We start from the raw sequence: 22,905 nt of genomic DNA, 5'->3' as shown, positions 1-22,905 counted from the left end.
TTACTGCATCCAATTGTAAGACCTGACTTCTAGATTGTCTAGAAGTTAGGTCTAGAAGTCAGGTCTTACAATTGGATGCAGTAAGTTAATTTTCATTATTGGACATTAACCACCAGATTATAAATATGTGCCAAAAAATATGGATGTCTACATACTGTACATACAATCAATTCACTTCAGAAGTGTTAAACGTATTGGTCTACAAGCACATTAGATGTTTTATTGCCGCTTTTGACTGTCTACATTTTAATTTGTGGGTTCATTTGAGGTTATAGATTAAAATCCTCCATTGCCCCAGGTATGTTAAATAAATTGTGAGCCCACCAAGACAGATAGGGAAAATGCTTGAGTACCTGATTGTAAACCGCTTAGATAGCCTGATAGGCAGTATATAAATACCTAAATAAAAATTTAATATGGGTAGCGGAGATATGATAGAGACTTATAGGATCATGAAGGGCATAGAGAGAATAAAGAGGGAAAGATTCTTCAAACTTTCTAATAATAAAAGAACAAGAGGGCACTCGGAAAAGTTGATAGGAGACAGATTCAAAACGAATACTAGGAAGTTCTTTTTTACCCAACGTGTGGTGGACACCTGGAATGCGCTTCCAGAGGACGTAATTGGGCAGAGTACGGTACTGGGGTTCAAGAAAGGATTGGACAAATTTCTACTGGAAAAGGGGATAGAGGGGTATAGATAGAAGATTACTGCACAGGTCCTGGACCTGTTGGGCCACCGCGTGAGCGGACTGCTGAGCACGATGGACCTCAGGTCTGACCCAGCGGAGGCATTGCTTATGTTCTTATGTTTATGTTCTTATGTTATTAATTGAAGGGTCTGTGTGCATGCGTATGTGTGTGAAAGAAAAAAAAACAAACATCTTTGCTACGTTCAAAAAGTCTACATTTTATCATTCTCATGACTAGCTTATCAGTTGTTTATTGCTACTGAGAGTCATAACTAATATTTGGTTCCCCAGCATTTCTTCCATATCTTGCAGGAAGTAGATCATCAGGACACATCTTTTCCCCACAATATGGCTTAGCAGCAACACACAGTTTATCTTCATAATATTTAGGTGCTACTTAATGAGGTAATAAAATTGATTAGGCTAATTACAATCAATCACTGTGAAGATTGCAGTCAACGATACGCACTGCGTTTCCATAAGCAGTGCCAAGTGAAATTGCACATCTATTAAAGTTCCAAGTAGACAATCTATAATCTTCAATTATCCGCCATAAACATGAATCTTTAGTATTTTATGCTTGTACAGTAAGTATCTGTGGAACTACAGAAACATGAGATAACAGTATGTAAATCAATATAGGAAGCTAGCATGATTTCTTTTCATTTACAGCATTAGAAAGGGATGATTTTGTGATAGAAACTGGAACATAAATGTGCCATCATCGCTACAGTAATTTACCAGTATACAATACAAAATAGCCTTTAAGATCCCTGTTTTAAAAGTTGCTTAGTAAAGCATGCATCCTTCAGATATAATTTCCTTGTGTGAGTATTGTTGCTTGACCTGCATTCTTGGACAATTCAGCTTTGCAGCCGAGGAATTTCCTCCTATTTGGGCACCTGAGATAACTTATGGCGTTAGCTGAGTGGTAGGGATTGGGTAAGCTGAACCTTGGTAGATGGCTGACAAAGGATCATGGCAGGGTGCTTGAGCCAGAGAAAAATAGGGGGAGGGGGTATTGTTTTTTGAAAACCCTGCATACTTATGGACTCCCATGAGGCACTGAGCTATAAAATATTTGATAACATTTGGGCTGATGGACTTGCTTGGAGGAATTAGGTCAACTGGTAAAGCCTGCTGCTACTAACAGCAGTGAAGTCTGCTTTGGTAGCCTGGCATGAACCAACAAATAAACATAGAAACATGATAGCAGATAAAGGCCAAATGGTCCATCAAATCTGCTCATCTGCAGTATCCATAATCTCTTTCTCTAAGAGATCCCACATGCCTATCCCATGCTTTCTTGAATTCAGACACAGTCTCTGCCTCCACCACCAGGAGACTGTTCATGCATCTACCACCCTTTCCGTATAAAAAATATTTCCTCAGATTACTCCTGAGCCTATCACCTCTTAACTTCATCCTGTGCCCTCTCATTCCAGAGCTTCCTTTCAAATGAAAGAGACTCAACTCATGCGTATTTATGCCATGTAAAAATTTAAACATCTCTATCATATCTACCCTCTCCAGCCTTTCCTCCAAAGTATACATAGGAGTGTGTGGCGCAGTGGTTGGCTCTACAGCCTCAGCACCCTGGGGTTGTGGGTTCAAACCCCGCGCTGCTCCTTGTGACCCTGGGCAAGTCACTCAGTCCTCCATAGCCCCAGGTACGTTAGATAGATTGTGAGCCCACCGGGACAGATAGGGAAAATGCTTGAGTATCTGATTGTAAAAAACCACTTAGATAACCTTGATAAGTGGTATATCAAATCCTAATAAACTTGAATAATAAACTTGAAACTTGAATAGTAAATGAAGTTATGTGGGGAATTGAAAACTTAGCTCGGGTACATGGAGTAAATTCAAAAGTTAAAAAGGTGTGGCCTAATGTACCCAGTTTCTATTGTGGTGTTACTGTATTAGGATGAACATTAGACTTTGGTCAGGGTGTGTGATGTTTTTATTTCAGATTGTGACGTGCCACTGTTAATGTACTGTGTATTTTAACACCACAGATTGTTGAAGACTGGTGTTGACTGCCTTGTGTAAATGAACAAACCCAAACCTTACTCTCCCTGTTGTAGATCATTCTATGTATTCAGTTTCCGCTTTTCGAGACATTCTTTCCAAGGAAGAATGGAGTGAAGATTGAACTGTTGGCATAGGAAAAAAATAAAAAAATGAAACATTAGTACAGAAAATGAAAGAAAGAAACTGTGAATATGGAATGTGAAATGTTATTTTGCATTTTGGATTTCTGCATAGAGTTTTCCATAGGGGTCCTTTTATCAAGCCGCGCAGTCAGCCAGCACCGGTGCCTCTCCTCCTTGCCGGCACCTCGCAGCATACCTGGAATCTGCCAGGGCACACAGTTTGCGATACACTGCTCTATGCCATTGATTTTGGACATGTATTGAAATGAATTATTTGTAATGACTGAAATGTGGATACACAGTTTTGTCCTTTTATCCTTAGTTTGAGCTGGCCTTAATGAGTGATGCTTTGTTCTGTTATTTCTACATATTTTTGACTTTATGCGATTGACCTGGTGAATGAGAAAATGGATAAGGATAATGTATATTGTAATGAAAATGATAATGAATTGCATGACCCACTGTACGGCCAGTATAAAAACTCCATTTAAGCATTTTATTTGATCTTCTGTAATTATGTTAATTTGTTCAAATGAAAGAACGACTCTTGGCCTTACATTTTTATGAAGCCTAAAATTGAGTGAATCAAGCTTTGTTTGCATTTCAAGAATAGTTTAGTCAAAGATTGAAAGTGTTTGGGGTGAAATACATTTCTATAAATCTTTGCAACACTGGACAGGCAGTTTCAGATAGAATTCAACAGTACTACCAAGATCTCCTCTTAATAACCATTTCATCTAGAATAAAATTGATGCTAAGAATACCATTATTATAAACGGTGAATCTGCAATTAATGTTGGGTCTATTTACTGTGCTAATGCTAAATGTGTCTCTTAATACGCATTTAAATCTCATTTGTGTGCATTAACAGTAATGCCTCTAAATGCATTGCTGGTAATGCAAATCATTTTAGTTCTATGTGAAGAAAATTGTAATGAACTGTGTCCCATGTAGACGCTTGCAGAGCAGCTCATTAATATTATAGGATCACAATCTGGAAAGACACACGGCGCATGTGTAGGTCACAGGGGAACCTCAGATTAGGCAACTTCATTTTGAATCTTGATGCAGGAAGTATTGACTCTGTTCAGTAGGCCCAAGGCTGTCTTTTGACAGAGATAGCCGAGAGGTCTTGAGAGGTCTAGAAGATACCAACCTATCAAAAAGTTGTGTTTTTAACAATTTTCTAAAAGCAAAGTAAGAAGGGACCTCTGGAATAATTTTTCCAAGCCATGAATTCAGTTTGGCGGCTTGAAATGAGAGGGTTCTCTCCAGGAACCTCTTATGACGACAGGATTTTATGGAAGGATAGGTAAACAAGTGTACTCCACGTGTGATCTTGTTAGCATGACTCAAGGAAAAATGAGGCGCAAGATAGCCTGGTAACAGACCAGAAATTGATTTATAGCAAATACAAGAAAATTTAAACAAAATTCTAGATTCCATTGGTAACCAATGGAGTGATTGAAACAGGTCTATTTACAGCGCCCTTCTTTTTTTGACTTGGACATTTCTTCCCTTTTGATTATCATTGCCGGATGTCCTGAATGTTGGCTCTTCCAAGTCCCACCCTAAATATTCCTAAAACACCACCTTTTGCTGTTTAGATGAACTGCAGTGTAGGAAGTCCAAAATTGGTCTTTTGAAAACCATGATTTGGACGTTTTTGGCAGATGGACCATCATTTTGAGATGTCTTTCTGTTTTGAAAATGAACTCCATAGTGTTTTACTGTTGCCTCTTTCTTGGATAAAGGAGACATAGAAGTTCTTCCATCTGGATGTGAATGTTTTTTTTTTTATACATATATACTAGTCTTTAAGCCCGTTACATTAACGGGTGCTAGAATAGATGTGTCTGTCTGTCTTTCTTTCTTTCTCTCTCCTCGGCTGTCCACCACCACCCCTCCTCCACCCCTTGCCTGTTCCCCCTGTCCAGCAGCAGCCCTTCTCCCTTCCTTTTACCTCCCCACTGTCCATCAGCACCCCCTTCCCTGCTCCCCCTTTCCAGCAGTAGCCCTTCTGTGTGTGTCTTTCACCCCCACTTACCTGTCTTTCAGTGTGTGTGTGTCTCTATTTCTGTCTGTCTGTCAATGTCCCTGCCCACTGCCTGTCTATCGTCCCCCCCCCCTTCTCCCACCTACCTTTTTTTAATCACGGGCAACCGGCACACAGTAAACTGCCACGCGCGCACTTGTTGTAAACCGCCGAATGCGCATGCACGGAACCCGCACTAGCATTTGTCTGCCGGCCACGGAGCTACTGATCATGGAGGAAGGGATCACGCAGGTAGAAGTGTGCATGTGCGCTTAGGGTTTTATTATTAGTGATTATTATAGCTAAACAAAACTATTGAATTTCAAAATCATTTTTATAGACAAACTTGTATGTAGATTTCTGGTTTCTGTTGAGATTGTGGCCTTAGCTAACATTTGAGCTCATTCCAGAGGCATCAGATATCCATATTCAAGCATTGAATACATCTGGGCTATTTACCATCCCCTGAATGAATGAATGAATGAATATATTTTGTGTAACACTTACAAAATTTGTTCTGATTAATTTCAGGCCTACCTGTAATACTTATCTTTCTTTTAGATTCATACGGTATGCAAGAAATATCAACACTTCAGAGGTGGATTGAATTTCTTATTATGAGCAAGTATGAGTTGCTTCAAGAAGAGAGATACCGGTAATAAAAAAAATATATATTGTTTCAAAAGATTTTTTCCTGATCTTTTTGCACCATTCTTTCAAGTAATAAGAATTACAAAAGTCAATGTAAATGCAGTTCTATTTTTTTTTTTTTAAATCCTAGATCAAAATCATCTATGAGAGCATTATAGGATAGGATAATTCGGATCAAGCATTTCTCCATGAGAAGAAAATTCTAGAACAAGGCATCATAATATGATCAAAGGGGATAGATTAACGAACAACATTATTTATGTACTGCGATTTATTAACCAACTTTCCCTCTCCTTTACAAAGCTGCGCTAGCATTTCTAGCGCCGACCGCCGCGGTAACAGCTCCGCCGCTCATAGAATTCTGGCACTAAAAACACTAGTGTGGCTTTGTAAAGGAGGGGGTTTATGAAGACATTCGCCCTAGGTGGTATACAATGGGTACAATTCAACATAAGCCCCCTCTTTTACAAAAGTGCGCTAGAAAATATTCGTGTGCGCTAAACACGTGCTAAACGCTAACACTTGCATGTTATCCTATGGATGTGTTAGCGGTTAACGCGCGTGCTGATGTAGCGCACGCTAAATCCACACTAAAATGCTTAGGGCTCCTTTTATCAAGGCGCGCTACGGGGGTTAGCGCGTCGGACATTTCATCACACGCTAAACCCCGCGGCAAGCCTAAAAACGAATGCCTCATCAATGGAGGCATTAGCGACTAGCGTGGCAGGCGGTTGAACGCGCGGTATTCCGTGCGTCAACTGCCTAACGCACCTTGATAAAAGGAGCCTTCAGTGCACCTTCGTAAAAGAGGGCCAAAACTTACCATTTCGTTTGCGGAGACGTGACAGCGTTGGAGCTCGAGTCTTCCCTTTCCAGCTAAGTCCTTGGGCTGTTTGTGAGGGAGATTATTTTGTTTGTTTGTTTTTTGCCTATGACAGTATTCAAAGCAGTTTATCTTGTGCCTTTTGGTGTGTGCTCTGCTACTTTAATCTGAGGCTTTTTTTCCCCCTCGTACTTTGGGCCCATGCTGAGTTTGAAGTGGGAGTGCCCCTCAGTAGCCACGACTACACAACATGTTTTGTGGTCATAGGTGAAAATATTATTTTTGTTCTTGTCCTCACCGTGGAGTCCTTTTACTAAGGCGAGCTAGTGTGTCTTAGCACGCTAAATATTAGTGCGCGCTAAATACTAACACCGTGATGCGGCACAGGGAAGGCCCCGGAAGGAGAAGGCCGTGAAGCAGCCTGTTTAAAATGCTGCTGACGCTGCTCTTAGGAGGTATGTTGGTCTCTGCAGTGGGAGGGGGTTCGGATGGGAGTGAGAGATGGAAAGATGGGAGGGGTTTGGCTGCATGGGGGGATGGGAGGGAGGGATAGAAAGATGCTTGCTCAAGGGTTCTGCTGCATGGGAGGAAGGGAGGGATAGAAGCTGTGCAAGGAATCTGCTGCATGAGGAATGGGAGGGAGGGATAGAAAGATTCTTGCTCAAGGGTTCTGCTGCATGAGGGATGGGAGGGAGGGATAGTAAGATGCTGCAGAGGGAAGGCACAAGGGGATGGGTAAGAGGGGGAGGACAGATGCACATGTAGGGGAGAGAAAGGAAAGAGGAAGAATTGAGGTGAAGGAGAGGAAGGAAGAGCTGATCATTGTACATGAAAAAAATAAGACCTACCCCATAAAATAAGCCCTAGTGCATTTTTTTGGACCCAAAATTAATATAAGATTGTCTTATTATCAGGGAAATACGGTATTATACACAGTATATATATATATATTTTTATATGTTACTGTTTATAGAATATAAATTTTGCATGGAAGGGACATGTTAGTAGGGCAAGTGGCATTCCAGTGCTAATGCATTAGTGTTTCCCCATTACCACATTCTGTTTAGTATAGGATTACCCTAGAAGCCCTTACTGCCTACCAAATAGTTGTTGATAAGTGTTCCTGCTGTAATTTTTTTCTAATGGCCATGAGCTACTGGTACTAGTAATCATTTCTGTGATGCGACTAGAGGTAAGCAGCACAGTACACATTGTATACAGATACTCTTTCTGTCCCTAGTGGGCTGACAGTGGCATGTGATAAGGGCTTTCAGGAGAATCAGGCCCCGATGCACTAAAGTCAGCTATCGTCATTAAACCAGTTTTGACTGCTTTAGCGACAATTGCATTTGCTGACCCAATGCACAAAATGGCTCACCGCGTGTTTTTCCTCTCGATCGTCCATTTTTCAATACAGCCATGCAAATTAGCTAAAACCCCATGCAAACTAGCCAAGCCAATTGATGCACTAACATCACTAGGCTATGTACAAAAAAAAACAAAAACCAAACAACCCCCAAAGGGGTTTTAGTGATCCAAAAAAATTGACTGGTCAAGACTAGTCGCTTACCTGTCTAACCATAGTTTAGCCCTCCCCCCCCCTTTTTTTTTAAAATGGGTGCAGATGATATGCGTGTTACACATACACACAATATCTGTCCCATTAAAATTAAAAAAAGCTCTCCCAACCGATGACAGCCCTCTCCAATGTCCCCCTGACTTGGGGGGGGACTCCGTTAGCAGGAGGGAGTGGGCATCCCTTCTGTCAATTTTCACTGGTGTGGTGGTGGTGGTCGTGGAGGGGGGGGGGGCCCTAGTGTTGGTTCATCGGGGGGGGGGCTTTTTTCTTTCTTTAATGGGGTAGATATTGTGCATGTGTAACACACATACATCTGTGCCCATTAAAAAGAAAAAAAAAGATTCTTGCCCTGAATTGGAGGCTGCTTTGAGACTTCCCTTGCCTCTCAGCTGTTCAGGCTTCCCCTACCGGCTCTGCGCATGTGTGAGCATCGCACTCACTGTGATCAATCAAAAGGGAGAGACAGAGATTACGATGAACCTCTGCATATTTACATGTAAATTTTTTGGTGCATCAATAGCTCTTTTAGAATTGGCCAAAAAGCAGATCAGACTTTACCCACGCGGTCTTACCAATCCTGTTTAGTGCATCTAGCCCTCAGTGAATCCACAGCCTTGCTTTTATTGTTTGTTTGTTTACTTTTTGCTTGATGGAGTTTGGTTTGTTGAAGGCCCTGACAGTACTGACTTGAATTTGATTGGCTGAGCAGCAGGTGCCTGTTGCCTGCTTTACCAATCAAATTCAGAGCAGTGTCTTCAGGGCCATTAGGAGACTGCCTGCCCACCGCGACTGCAAGTTTGCCTTGCCGACACCGACTCCTCCTGCAGCTCCCGATTCACCATCTTACTGCTGGGCCGGGCGTGTGAGCTTGCTCCGCCCCCCAATCACTGCCGGGAGATCTAAAAAACAGCCTCAATCAACGGCACGTGGAGCCATTTTGCAGCCGCTGCTGCCCTACCTCGAACCTGCCTGAGATTGTCCGAGACTGCCTGCCCGCCGCGACTGCAAGTTTGACTTGCCGACACCGACACCGACTCCTCCTGCAGCTCCCGATTCACCATCTTACTGCTGGGCTGGGTGTATGAGCTTGCTCCGCCCCCCAATCCCTGCCGGGAGATCTAAAAAAAACAGCCTCAATCAACGGCACGTGGCTGTTCGGCGCGCCGGAAAAGGCACACGGCAAAGGCGCGTGCCTTGCGCCTTAGCACGCGCCTTTGCGAAGCGACCAAGCAAAGCCCAACGCCGCCTCTCTACCCTACGCCACCCTCATCCAGCTTCCAGATTTGACTCTCCAAGGCCCATCAGCTGACCAGAGAGCCTCGTGCCAACGATTGCTTCCAAATTTCCAATCCCGACCGGGATATTCCCCCAACGGCGCAGACCGGCCTAGCAGCTAAGTATCTGCATGACTACCTCACCAACCTGCATGCTTTGACAACACTCCCCCCCCCCCTGCATGACTTCAACCTCCCAATTGCATGCCTCACTTGCATGTCCTAGCCAACCTAAACAACTCTTCACTGTCTTACCTGACTAGAGACAACCTAACTAAGAGACAACCCACTCTCACTCCAACACGGACTCCTCCCAAGCCAACCGAAATCTCAGAAATCTTGTCTACTCCATCATTGGGTCATCCCTCCACCAGCCAGACCCATCAACCTCCAAATCTCTCTTACCAGTAACTGCAGTATCTATCTCCCCCAACTCCTTACATCTTCCTCAATTTACCCCCAGTTCCACCAATCTACCCCTCCAATCCCAACCTAACCCTTCACCTCTCTCTACCCAATTCAGCAAGGCCCAACATGCCTAACTTCACAGGAAAACTACTAACCCTCCTTCTTCTCTATCTACTCAGCACGAGAAACTGGATCACCAGAACCTTAGCATTCAAACCCATCCCCACCTACCTCACTTGGAACAGAGCCATCCAACCAGACAAATCACTTCACCCCTCCAGTACCCTCCATGACTACAAGGAATCAGGTCCATTCCCGATCGCCGTAGTCAACACCACCCGACTCTCCTCTAGACCAACGCAAAAAAGAAACAGACTCCTAAAAAATCTACCAAGTACACAGTCCATCACTCCCTCTGAACACCACACAATTTCGGGTGCCTATCTGAACATTCGCTCGGCTAGAAACAAAGCCCAACTGATCAAGGACTGGCTAGAAGAAACCCACCTTGACATCCTACTCCTCATCGAAACATGGCTAATTTCCAATCAGGACACCATCATCAGAGACCTACTCCCTCCAAACTACAAAATCATTCCACTATCAAGAAACTTTAGAAGAGGAGGCAGACTAGCCATAATCCTCCATGACCACTTCCAGTTCCAAATCCTCGATTCCAAACTGACCAACGCCCTGGAAATCCTCTCCTGCAAAATCTCCAAAGCTGACTGTAAAGACAATCTAACCATTACTCTATTCTACACCCCTCCCAGCAAATGGAACCAAGCCAAAGAAGATTTCTACGAATTCCTCCTCACAAATTCCGTCACGGGCACTCACAATCTTCTCGCAGGCGACGTCAATCTACACTTTGAACAGGAAGAGAATTCCAATGTGGCCAATCTCCTCTCCTTCCTAACATCCCTAGGTTTCTCTAAACCACCCCCTACAAAAACCCACGACAAAGGCCATCACCTAGATCTGATCTCTTTCCTCCCCAATACCCCTTCAATCCCCAGCATATGCCTTAAAGAAGAAAACTGGACCACCACCCCCTGGTCTGACCACCTCCGATGCAATTTCAAATTACACTGGCTTAAAAAACAAACCAAAAAACAACCAAGAACCATCCACAAAGAAAAAACAATATGGTCTAGAGGCCAACTTAACCCTGAAGAATTCTGGTCCCACTACAACCCAACATCCACCCCAGACCCTGACCCTAATTTCATCTCAGACTGGAACAATGTCAGCAATAAGATCCTAAATGACATTGCTCCACTAAAACTTTGCAAGAAAAAACACCGCTCCTCTGCTAATTGGTTCGACGCTGACCTACTTGCCCTCAAACGAGAAGTACGCAAACTGGAAAGAACCTGGTGCAAATCAGGCACAAACACTGACAGACACTCCTGGCGAATTAAAGTTACAGAATACAAAAAAATGATCAAAGAAAAGCGCCACAAACACTACTCCCAGTCTATCAACACCCCATCCCTGAACACCAATAAACTATTCAGACTAGTTAACTCCTTATTTGACACCGCCCCACATAAAAGCTCCCCCACAGATCTACCACCCTCCCCAACAAATCTAGCCGACCACTTCACCAACAAAATTCTCAACTTGAAAACAACGCTCACAACAACTAGCACCTACCCATATATCCACCTACCTTCTCCAGAAAACGATGGCTCACCTGCTGACATGACCTGGTCTCACTTCAAAAACCCAGAATGGAACCTATTTCTCAAGCTATACTCAAAATATTCCAAATCAAACTGCCTACTAGATAACTGCCCTCCATCCATCATGAAAACTGCCCCCCTCCCCTTCAAAGCGGAACTCTTCAACTGGGTCACCCTCTGCCTGTCTACCGGCCACTTCCCAAAGGAACTTGGCCACATCCTCGTATCTCCAATAATCAAAAACCCCAAAGAATCTCCCTCTGTAGCCTCCAACTACAGACCCATCGCCAATATTTCTCTTTTCCTTAAAATCATGGAAGGACTTGTCAATTACAATCTCATGTCATACCTAGAGAAATTTAACATCCTCCATGACTCCCAGTCTGGATTCCACACTAACTACAGTACAGACACCGTTCTAGCCTCACTAACCAATCACCTCCTCCAACTATTCTCACTGGGAAACAGCGCACTGTTACTCCAGTTTGACCTCAGCAGTGCCTTCGACCTAGTAGACCATGACATTCTGATTAGTTGCCTCAACTCCATTGGTATTTCCGGACAAGTACTAACCTGGCTCACAGGCTTCCTAAAAAACCGAACCTACCAAGTCCATAACGACGGAACCTTCTCCCATACCTGGAGCAATCCCTGCGGAGTTCCCCAAGGCTCCCCCCTATCTCCGTCACTATTCAACATCTATATGGCATCACTGGGACACTTGCTATCGAACCGTAACCTGAAATCCTATATCTATGCAGATGACATTACAATCATCATACCTATCACCTCACTATCACATGAGACAGAACAATACATCTCAACCATCCTCACCATGGTAGAAAACTGGACCACACGCTTCAAACTGAAACTAAACCCAGAAAAAACCAAGTTCTTCCTTGCAAGTCCCAACCACAAACTAACGACCATCACCCTGCATCTCAATGGTTTAACGTATCCAATCAATTCCACTATAAAAATTCTCGGAGTCATCTTGGACCGATGCCTCACTTTGGAAGATCACACCAATGCCCAGGTCAAAAAATGCTTTTCCACCCTTTGGAAACTCCGTTCTATCAAACATTACTTTGATTTCCCCACCTTCAGTTTGCTGGTCCAATCCATAATCCTAAATACCCTGGATTACTGTAACATCATATACCTGGGCTCCTACAAGAAAACCATTAAACGACTAAGATTCATCCAGAACACCGACGTCCGCCTCATCTATGGGCTTAAAAAGTCAGACCACATCAGCCCTTTCTACAGAAAACTTCATTGGCTACCGTTTGAAGCAAGGGTCATCTTCAAATTCGCCTGCCTCTGCTTCAAAACCCTATCTGGCTCAGCCCCAATATACCTGTCACACCACTTCGTCTTCCCAGGCTCTAACCGAACACGCAATGTCCACTTGTTTGCCTATCCCTCCCCAAAAGGATGCATCTACAAAAGATTCTTGGACAAAACCCTCTCATTCCAAGCTGGCAAATGGAATGACTGCTTGACCACCCTCATCTCTCTTGCCCCAACTTATCTATCCTTCAGGAAATCTCTCAAATCATACCTCTTTGACAAATTCCTCTAACTCCCGCCCTCCCAACCAAACTACTAATCAACCTCGCCTCCCTCCCTACCCTTCCTCCCCCTCTTCCACGGTTATTGTTCGCACCCCCCCCCGTGCAACAGTTATCGGATCATTTTTTTAATGGCCACTGGTTTATACCATACACTTGATAACTAATTCTCTGTACCTTCATTGCATAAATACAGTTCTTATCTCCTGCAAACTACTCTGAACTGTTTTCTGATACTCTGTAACTTCGCTGTATATGTACAGTCTCTTCTCCTGTAAACCGCTCTGAACTGTTTTGTGGTATTGCGGTATACAAAAATAAAGTTATTATTATTATTATTAGGAGAACATAGAACATAAGAACATAAGAAATGGCTTCGCCGGATCAGACCATAGGTCCATCCAGTCCGGCGACCCGCACCCGCGGAGGCCAAGCCAGGTGTTCCCTGTTGAGAAACCTTGTTTACTCGTATCCCTCAATTTGATTTGCGAGAAGGTGTGCATCCAACTTGCCCTTGAATCCCGGAATGGTGGTCTCCATCACGACCTCCTCTGGGAGTGCGTTCCAAGCGTCCACCACTCGTTGTGTGAAGCAGAATTTCCTGATATTTGTCCTAAGCCTGGTGCCCCTCAGCTTCAATCCATGACCTCTTGTCCGAGTCACATTGGACAATGTGAATAACGATGTTTCTTGCTTTATTTTGTCGAATCCTTTTAATATTTTAAAAGTCTCTATCATGTCCCCTCGCAGTCTTCTCTTCTCGAGGGTGAACAATCCCAGTTTTCCAAGGCGTGGGCGAATACCCTGAAAGCCCTGACCACACGCCACTGTGGCCTCAAAATCTAAGTTTGTCTGTTTTTTGTAGCCAGCAATGGAGAATTAAATGACTTGCCCAGAGTCACAAGGAACTGGAGTAGGAATCAAACCCAAACTCCCCCCCCCCCCCACCAGGACCATAGCCCACTGCACTGACCATTAGGCTACGCCTCCAAATTAGTGCACAGCCATTAAAGCAAAAAAGGAAAAATTAACCATTTTACTGCTGAAGTAAAAAATGTTCTTAGCATGTGGAAAAACCCATGTACTGGCACACTGCCTTTGGTTTTGAAGCTTATACTGGACTTTTCTATGTCTTGGAATGTGAGCCTGCTATTTTTCAGACTAACCTGGACCTTATAAAGATCCTGCTGCTACTTAATTGGTTATGTTGGGGGCACTATGAATCCCTGTTTCTGAGCTGGCCGGTGTGAACTCACAGATGTCCCACCAGACTCCCTATGGCCTTCAGAATGTTAACTGGCACTGCAGGAACCAAGAAAGAACCAAAGGCATTCTTATTTACACAGGCTTTTGGCTCTTAATGTCAGCAGGACGGACTTTAGTTTTTTGCTTTGATACGGTTTATTTTTGTTCATCATGAATGATGTTTGTTTTCATTCTAACATATGTTATGCATATGTTTTAAAGTGACCTGCTTGCAAATTATGTAGCATAGTAACATAGTAGATGACGGCAGATAAAGACCCGAATGGTCCATCTAGTCTGCCCAACCTGATTCAATCTACAAATGTGTGTGTGTGTGTTGGGGGCAGGGGTTTCTTCTTCTTCTTAGCTATTTCTGGGCAAGAATCCAAAGCTCTGCCCGGTACTGTTCTTAGGTTCCACCTACTGAAGTCTTTATGTATACTTTATATAATGCTAATTAGGTAGAATTGCATTCCAGTTAGTTATAGGTGAGATATAAGTGTTTAACCCTTTAATTGGCAGATGGCAAAATGGCTGCTTTACGTAACTTGATGTTGAACGAGAGCAACGGTGCCAAGTAAAACAGGCCTTTGGAGATGCAGATCTCCCATAAGAGCTATGGAAAACACATGTTGCTTCTGAGCAACAATGGCAAATAAAGGGTTAAATAAATTTTAAAACCGTCTTTTCTCCTAACATTATTGCATTACATTAGAGATTTCTGTTCCGCCATTACCTTGCGGTTCAAGGCGGATTACAAAAGAATTTAAGGTTGGACTGTTACAAGAAGAGATCAGTGGTCATGACAAGTGAAGGTAGAGAAGAGGGCGGGTATTTTCAGAGAGTGAGGAAGAAGATAGGTGGAAGGAAGTATTCAAGATGTTAAGATTTAATCAGGGATTTCTTGAAGAGTATGGTATCCGACAATATTTTTTTGAACAAAAGTATACTTTGATGAAACAGAATGGGACAATTTGGATTTATTTATTGGGTGATCTAGCCACTGGATTGACGGATTATTTTGTTCTCGTAGGAATCTCGGGCTCTGAAGCTGTAATGTCATAGTAGTCACATTCAAGTGATTTACCCATTGATACCCAAATAGCTTGCTTCTTTGATCAGTCATTTTCTGGATTTTCTACCAAAGAAGCAACTACCAGCAAAGTGTTTGCTAGGTTCTAATTCCAGGGACTTGGTATCATTTAAGTAGTCTTTACAATTTGTAGCTATCCCCCACCTTGTTACAAAACCGCGATAGCGTTTTTTAGCGCCAGCACACACGCTAAATGTTCCATGCTGCTCCCAATGCTCATAAAGTTCCTATGAGCATCGGGCAAAAAACAAAAGGAATTGACCCCAAAATATCCACAAAGAAGAAAATCCAGAGAAAACAAAAAAAACTCTGTGGAGTGACGATGTTCCTAAATGAACTTTATTTGAAAGTATCAAAGTTCCAAAGGTACACTGAAATCATCCACATAAAATAATTCCATCCACATAAAAGTAAATCATCCACATAAGAGCCTTAAAGGACCTAGTCCGCTAGGGATACAGGACCCAACACGGTCCGCGTTTCGACAAAAAGTCTTCTTCAGGGGTCCCTGGGGGTCCTATAAAGGTGAGTACGTGGGAAACAATTGTGAGGTGAGCCGGAAGTGAGATACTGCTTGAATTATTTTATGTGGATGATTTTAGTGTACCTTTGGAACTTTGATACTTTCAAATAAAGTCCATTTAGGAACATCGTCACTCCACAGAATTTTTTTGGTTTTCCATATGAGCGTCGGAAGTAGTGCAGAGCATTCAGCACGCTGGCCTGCGCTAAAAAAACGCTAGCACAGTTTTGGAAAAAAAGGGGGGGGGGGTAGATTCTATAAATGGGACCTAAAAGAAATGGCATTAAAAAATAGCTCTTAGGCTCAGATTCATTAAATGAAACCTACTGATAGGCTTCTAGATTGGGATGCCTACTTATTGCATAACCGACCTCTCTCAGGTATTCTTTCCCCTTATAACCCCAATGTATTATGTTACATCTTTCTTCTCTCATGTATTCTCTCCCCTTGTTTCTCCAATTTATTATGTAACATCTTTCTTCTTGCATTTTGTAATTCGCTGATTATCCAGTCTTCTTTCTATGTGAATCGCCTAGAAGTCACTTTGACTATGGCGGTATAGAAAAATAAAGCTATTATTATTATTATTACTTAGTGGTCCTTTTACTAAGGTGCGGTAGCCTATTTAGTGCGTTCTAAACGCTAATGCATGTTAATGCATTCATCATATCCTAAGTACGCGTTAGCACACGTTAGCGTTTAGTGCGTGCTAATTTTTAGTGCGCGCTAAAACAGCTAGCGTGCCTTAGAAACAGGACCCCTTTGTTAGGCATCTAACTTAATTATTTTAATTGGTTAATTGGTGCTGATAATTGAAAGCACCATTAAAATCCAATTAAGAAACAATTTTAAAAAATGAATTTTGGGGTAGGGGCCTAACTTGGTAGATGCTATGTAGGCATCTACACCAAGGCACTTATTTAAAAAGTAGTGGTTCGGGGCAGAGTTTGAGCATGGATTGAGTTAGGGGCTGCTATTTTAGGCCAAGAAAATCTTGGTCTAATATACTGGCATCTAAATTAGAGACACCTACTGGAGCCTGATTTAGGCAAAATTCTACCAATGGTGCCCAACTTGGATGACACCATGGTAGGTGGTTTATGGTCTATTTTATTTCATATACAGTAAAACCTTGGATTGCAAGTAACTTGGTTTGCAAGTGTTTTGCAAGACAAGCAAAACATTTGATTACATTTTAACTTGATATATAAGCAAAGTCTTGCAATACAAGTACATACAGTATACTGTATACGCATCACATCATCACAACTGAGCTGATGGTTCTTCTCTCTCTGACGCTGTGGAAGTGTAGTGACTGTTCTAAACAAGCAAAGTCTTGCAATACGAGTACATTACATACATGCAATATGAGAACATACAGTATACACGTGTCACATCATAACTGAGCCAATGGTTCTTCTCTCTCTGACGCTGCGGGAGTGTAGTGAGTGAGGTCTTGCAATACAGATACGTATAGTATTTTGTATTAAAGTTTTTGGGTTGTGGAACAAATCGTCTGAGTTTCCATTATTTCCTATGGGGAAATTCGCTTTGATATACGAGTGCTTTGGATTACAAGCATGCTTCTGGAACGAATTATGCTCGTAAACCAAGGTTTGACTGTACTGCCCTTCCTTATACAATAACAGAGAGGTTCACACAATCATTAAAATATACAATAAAACTAACCACACATTACATTACATTAGTGACTTCTATTCCACCTGTACCTTGCAGTTCTAAACGGATTACAGTATAAGATAGCTGGACATTTCCAGGAAGTTACAATTTACAGTATAAGATTGCTGGACATTTCCATGAAGTTGCCATTTAGGGGATGCTTACACAGTAGATGTAGGGGAATTACAGATTAGAGGCGTTGAATAGTAAGGCAAAGGGGAGAGTTTAGGATCACTAGAAGGGAAGAAGAGGTTTAGGGTTGTTTTCTTGAGAGGGTCATATTGGAGATAATAGTAGAAGGGAGAAGGTTAGCTTGTAGTATGCGTGGAGGGGGGAGGAAGCGAGGGGGAGGATAAGAAATTAGCATTCGTACTTCGTCACCTTGCAATTAATACTATAATCCCAGTCTCCCCCAATAATATAATAAACAATGATTTAGTGGAATAAATGTTTGGCCGCAGCTTTCATAAGAACATAAGAACAAAAGCAATGCCTCTACTGGGTCAGACCTGAAGTCCATCGTGCCCAGCAGCCCGCTTACGCGGTGGCCCAACAGGTCCAGGACATGTGCAGTGATCCTCTATTTATCCTCTTCTATCCCCCTTTCCAGCAGGAAATTGTCCAATCCTTTCTTAAACCCCAATACCGTACTCTGCCCTATTGCGTCCTCTGGAAGCGCATTCCAGGTGTCCACCACACGTTGGGTAAAGAAGAACTTCCTAGCATTCGTTTTGAATCTGTCCCCTTTAAATTTTACGAATGCCCTCTTGTTCTTTTATTTTTTGAAAGTTTGAAGAATCTGTCCCTGTCTACTCTCTCTATGCCCCTCATGATCTTTTTGACCAGTTCAACAATTAAATTCATATATCCTTACCACCCCCCCACTCCCAATGCAGCTGTACAAAACCCCCCATTTTCCCTCCCCCTCCTCCCATGAGACATTCGGTGACAAAAGTGGCTCATCCCCTCCTGCAAATTCTTGCCACATACACCCCATAGCATGACCCACGGTATCGTCAGGTCACCCACCCAACTCACAGCGGTGACGCCCATGAGTAATCCATTTTCATTTCTCCATCACATGTGTCATAACTCAGATTCCATCCCCATCCAAACAATATCCCCATATTGTATGCACAATTCCCCTTTTTGCTGCGACTGCCTCCCCTCCCCCACCCATTTTTAACAACCTATCTCTAACCCGCACCCACATCAAAGGGAGGGAGGGAGAGAAACGGTCTTTCAAAACCTCCTCCCTTACAACCACCCTCACCCACGTAAACCCCACAACTGACTAAAGCCACCAAAACTACCTTTCCCAACATTCTAAGCTCCTACCATTTCATCCAATCAAAGCTCACAAAATTGTCCTTCACAATTCAATCCCACCAATCCTAACTAAACCTTCTTCTTCTCCTATTTATTGCCGTTCCCACCTTCTCCTTTACCCTGCCCCCCCCCCCCATACACTTTTCCCCTTTACTATCACTTAATTCTTTCCTTTAAGGTTGCTGGGCTCAGCTAATGTTGTGACCCTGTCAGACTCGACTGACAAGGTCTTCAAAAAATTAAATGAAACAAATTTAAATTTAAAATAATTAAAAATAATAATCATAATCATAAATAAAAATTGTTGTAGGTGCCATTTTGCTAGGCACCTACAATGTTAGGCTCTGTTCAAAGAATCAGGGCCTTAGACGGTACTCAGAGTTAGGCATAACTTTGTAGGTTTTTACAGCAGTCTTTTTCTCTTATCCTTTTATAGGTGGTTGTTTTTTGTTGTTTTTTTTTTTTTACTGTTCTGTTTTTCCCGACTGTTAAGAGCAAGCCAGTGATATGAGCTGGGCTTCTGATCCCCTCCCCCCCCCCCTATCTAAACAACTGCCTAAACCAGATCCTCACCTCAAGACAAAGAAGAACTCCGAACCCTTTTGCCTTTCCTTCACTCAAGGGCACTCAGCGCAAAAAGATGTTTGATAACCTTCTGGCGACGCAAGCAGCAAAACTTAACCACTCCATCTCCAACCTGTTGACGGCAACGGGCGACTTCAAAACTTTTCAAAAAGAAATCAAAACCCTACTTTTCAAAAAATTTATCCAGATATCTTAACCCAACCCTTCCCCCTCCTCCTACATAAATTCTCCCCCAAAACCTCCACTTAAATAATCTCTTCCTCCCCAAAACACCAGCCAAGTATTCAGATCCCTGAAATGTAACGTAATCTTATTTGTACTCTAACTGTAATCTATTTGTTATATCACACAGTAACGTACAGTCAATTTAATATCCAATTTGCAAGTTCTTCCGGAATTAATCCAGGTACCTCTCCTCCCTTGTAACCAAAAAAAAAACAAGCCCCAAAACTGTTGTAACTTCACTGGAAATGTCCAGTTAGCTCTTTTGTAATCCGCCTTGAACTGCAAGGTATAGGCAGAATAGAAGTCCCTAATGTAATGTAATGTAATGTTTTCTGGTTTTGAGGCTTGCCATTTGATAATAATCACTTTCCCGGTTTATCCCTTCGTTCAACTCGTCGTTAGCAAACTTATTATTATCTAATGCAACATTATGGGCCTCTTCTATCAAATTGCACTGGCAGTTTTTAGTGCAGAGAGCCGTGCCGAATGGCCCGCGCTGCTCCCGACGCTCATAGGAACTCTATGAGCGTCGGGAGCAGCGCGGGCCATGCAGCGCGGCTCACCACGCTACAAACTGCTAGCGCAGTTTGATAGAAGAGGCCCTAAGTTTGCTCCCTTATATTTTATTACGTGCTCAAAGTTAGGCCCCATTTATAAATTAGCGCTTAGTGCCAGGAACTCCATTTAACTTTTACCCACAGCCATTTACACCAACTGAAACGTGGATTAACTCCTTATGCCTAAACTAGGTGTGGTTCCCCTTTATTCTATAACTATGGGCTAGATTCACTAAGCAAACCGATCGGTTTGCGACCCCCTTTGCGACCTGATTTTACTCAGCCCCGATTCACTTACCTCTCCTCCGATCCGTGCATGCAAATGAGGGGAATGGCATACAAAGTAGGCAGGGACACCATTCACTACAGAAATCTTGCAAACCGACTGGGCTGGCCGATCAACACAAGGAGCGACTGCTGAGGACCAGTCGCTGATGTCCTTTCCAACTGCCTTGCCTTCTGCTGCCCTGCTCTCTGCCCTGTCTCAGCCCCGATCTCCTGCCTGCCCCGATCTCCCGCTGTCTCCTGCCTACCCTGATCTCGTACTCTGCCCCAAATCTCTCCTGCCTTCTGCCCTGCTCTTGCCCCAACTCTCTTGCCCGTCCCTGCACTGCGAGCCCATGGTTTTAACCTGTGGGTTTAAAGCGGGTTAAAACCACGGGCTCGCTGAGCTAGTAAAAATAAAAAAAGTCATGGCTCTAGACGGCTCTTAGACGCATGCGCAGATCAACTACAGATGGTCTGCGCATGGGTCGGGATCACACACTAGCGATCCGTGCGGTCGGAGGAGGGCGTTCCTCCGATCGCCCTCATTTTAATTTTTTGGTTTTGTAAATTTGTCAGGCCTGCACGGATCAGCCACGGATCAGGAACCCTAACGGAGGTTAGGGAATCTAGCCCTATGTGCGTAAATCTTAGAAACATTTCTGATCTGCCCATGAGCCTCCCATTTCCATGTCCCCTTTTTGCACCCATATATTAAATTTAGTTGTGGATTCCGAGACTAAATTTACATGTGTGAATTTTAATTAATTCCAATTAGCATCAAAAATTGTTCATTAAGATTACAATTATTGGTGCTAATTGGCTTATTTAATTAAATTGCACGCCCAAATTTATGTGCACAATTTTGAGTACTTTTTGTAGGATTTGGAAACTGGCCTCTAAATGCACTGTAACAGTACAAAATATGTCATAGAACATTTATTAAGATAAATTAATGCAATCAAAATAAACCACACAAACACTAAACACTAAACACAAACACTAAACACAAACACTAAAGTATATGTTTTTATAATATATTCTCTGGTCTAATGGCAAGGTATCAGTCACACTCTTAGCATGGAAACCTGTTGGTATCCTTACCTTCCAAAAAATAATCCCACCTAAAACACACTAAAATCAGTAACATCAAAAAGGTTCTCAAAATGTGCATCCCGATTGCAGGCCCCAGTAGGCCTACTATTGCCATCTGGCAGCCAATTACTCTTGGTAACCTTTCATGCAAGTGGAGGCAGAAAAGTTCCATTCAAGCTTACCTCTAATGCTTTTTGACAGGTTTTTTCATTGTCTTAAATTGGACTTTAACCTGCAATGGATGTAAAGGATTTAAGGGGTTTGTGCTCCTGAGGAAGACAGCAAAACGGAGCTCTGTCGGGCAGTAACTGGTTTCCTTTTCAACACAGATAAGTCTGATATCTTGATTGTGTTTTGCTATATACTTGTGCAGGGAAAAGAAAATTGAAGACAGTTTTTGAAATGAGGAGAGTGCGTTATATACATATTATAACACATTTTTATTGATTTATTTTTTACTTATTGCCTGATGGAGGAGACATTGTGATGTACAGGGCAAACTCATTTAGGTTATAGGGTTTGAGAAATATGAGTTGTCAGCCCGAGGGTGCACTGCTAAAAACTTGACTTACTGCAGTTCCCAATACTCTCTCCTATAAATCATTGATTGATTGATTGATTGTATTTTTCTGTTATATTCTGCCATTACATTACATTACAGATTTCTATTCCGCCATTACCTTTCGGTTCAAAGCGGATTACAAAAAGAGTTATGGAAGAAGGCCATTCTCTCTCATTTTGGATTTCTGTGGTGGGGTTTTTACTCTCTCCATATTTAATGCCGATTTTTTTTCTGGTATTTTGTTATATAGTTCAGCAACTTTAGGTTCAAAGTTTTTAGCCAATTAGGGGACACCTTTTTTTTTTTAATTGTTTAAGGAAGGATGCCTACATTGTAGGCATCCGTAGCATGACTATGGAGACGCATGGGGCATGGGTGCGATTTCATCTGGAAGTGGCCTTGGGCATGCATAAGCATCTCTATGCATCTCCAAAGGTGCAAGACTGACACTTGAAATGTAGGCCTGCAAAAAGCTTAGAATTTAAATAATGGCACTTTTGAGCACTTTAAATTTGAAGACCAATGGCGATCTGAGATGTGCATAGTCTGCGTGTGTTTGAAATATACTGCACGTAGCAACATTACTGAGGTCTTAAAAAATAGTTAAAAAAACAGTTGAATTGTTCTTTTGAGGTACTCTGTATATGAATAAGGCCTACATTTAAGGCAGTGATCTCAAACTCGCGGCCTGGGGGGCCACAAGCGGCCCGCCAGGTACTATTTTGAGGCCCTCGGTATGTTTATCATAATCACAAAAGTAAAATAAAACAATTTCTTGATCATATGTCTCTTTAGCTATAAATGACAATATTATTATTAAGACTTAGCCAAAAGGAAAGATTTATAAACTATAAAGAGTTTTACCTC

This window comes from Geotrypetes seraphini, chromosome 3 (genome assembly GCF_902459505.1).
Source record: "Geotrypetes seraphini chromosome 3, aGeoSer1.1, whole genome shotgun sequence".
Lineage (NCBI taxonomy): Eukaryota > Metazoa > Chordata > Amphibia > Gymnophiona > Dermophiidae > Geotrypetes > Geotrypetes seraphini.
The sequence above is the reverse complement of the archived record's forward strand: the minus strand, read 5'-3'. Positions refer to the sequence as shown.